This window comes from Nothoprocta perdicaria, unplaced genomic scaffold (assembly GCF_003342845.1).
Source record: "Nothoprocta perdicaria isolate Ctin4 unplaced genomic scaffold, notPer1 scaffold_14, whole genome shotgun sequence".
In the NCBI taxonomy this organism is placed as follows: Eukaryota; Metazoa; Chordata; class Aves; order Tinamiformes; family Tinamidae; genus Nothoprocta; species Nothoprocta perdicaria.
The window spans coordinates 6,456,190-6,457,851 of NW_020454538.1; positions in this window are offsets into that span (position 1 = coordinate 6,456,190).

Here is a 1,662-nt window from a genome sequence, read left to right on the forward strand (position 1 = left end):
GGGCGGAGCGCGCCGCCTCGCCGCGGGAAGGGGCCGCCTCGCACGCGCCTGAGGTGAATCCGAGCCCAGGGGGCTTTTCCCGGGGATGGGAGGATTGGGGAAGCGCGGCCCGGCCTGGCGGCCGCAGCGCGGTACAGAGAGGCCCGCGCAGCGCCCGGAGCCGCGCAGTGTCTGCATGAAGCCCTCCTTTGCAGATAAAATAAAAACATCCTGTAATCAGGAATGGTATATGGATAAATAACAGCCATGCTCCCCCCGGGAGTTTGGGCTTGCAGCCTGTCATGTCCAGTTTGCTGTTGGGATGTTAAGGACCAATAATTCTGTGATTAAACTTCATTTCTCCAAAATATGCAGTAATGCAAGCGAACTTGCTTAAATTCTAGTTAAAGTTACATGCTTCTTATGCTATCGTAACTGACGTGATAAGCAGTATGAGACTGCCCTCTTGGCTCATCTCCAACAGTGCCAAAAGCCAAGGAGAAGAGCTGGGAGCGATACCAGTACCTGCTGCTGTCTCCCAGTTTGGCTCATTAGTATGGTGCGCTAGAGAAAGATGTCTTCCAAAAAGGGGTGACTAAAACTGGAGCACATTTTATTTATGATAACACTTAGTCATGAAGAGCAGTCAGGTCTGTGGGTTTCTCTTGGAGGGAGCTGGCATCCCTGCAGGCAGCTGGATGAAGCTCTGCTGATGCTACAGCTTCACTCAACACCTTTTCCCCCCAAATCATCAGCTTAAACCTTCTCAGGTTCTTGGAAGCCAGTGAACATCCTGCAAGCATATGATGTAGGGATGTATCTATATGCACACATCTCTCCATCCATATGTCCATGCACCTCAGAAGCATTCCGGTGTTTGTAGCTTGGGTGAAGCTCCTGGGGAAGCCCAAGTGCTGGCGCTTTGCCATGTTTCTGGAAGCGGCTGGTGATGTTCTCAGCACGTTGCTTCCATCTCCAGCCTCATGCCCTCAGATCACGTACTTGTTCCCCGTACTCTCACAAAGCGTCACCCTGTCGTGCTGGGGAGATGAGCATGGGCATTTCAACAAATAGTTTTGCTAGGGAAAAGTCAGTCAAGGTGCCCACGCTTCATGAAAGCGCGCGCAAAGCTGCCGGCACCAGGAGGGTCTTTCCTCGCTGCGGATATCAGCACATCAGGTAGCATCTATGCCTGGTGTTACCCACACGGCACCTGCACACCGTGTCCCGTGCCACGCAAGGGCTCGGGAGCTGGGTGCAGGATCCGGAATAACCGTGGTGCCGACAGCTGCCGAGCTGCTGTCTTTCTGTCATGTTGGCGTTTAATCCTTCATTTACAGCTTGCTGATGGTCGCAGGTTCCTGGAACGTTCCCACGTGCCCACAGTGCCCGTTTGCTTCCTCCACACGCGCTGGCTTCGTGGGGCGGAGGAAGCTGCTCCCGTGTTCCAGGATCCGCGCTCCTGGAAGCTCCCGCCGCTGCTCCGTGGTCCCTCGCTAGCGGGCTGGCTCTGTCCATCACTCCCCGGGATGCCGCAAGGGCAGTGAGTTGGTGCGTGCACAGCCATCCTCGCATCCAAGCGGAGAGCGGCGCCGGTGCCGGGAGCGGCTCCCGCGGCCTGCGGCGTTTCCGCGCAGCCGCCGCCGGCGACAGCAGCGCTGGGCCTAGCGGGGCCGGGGCGGC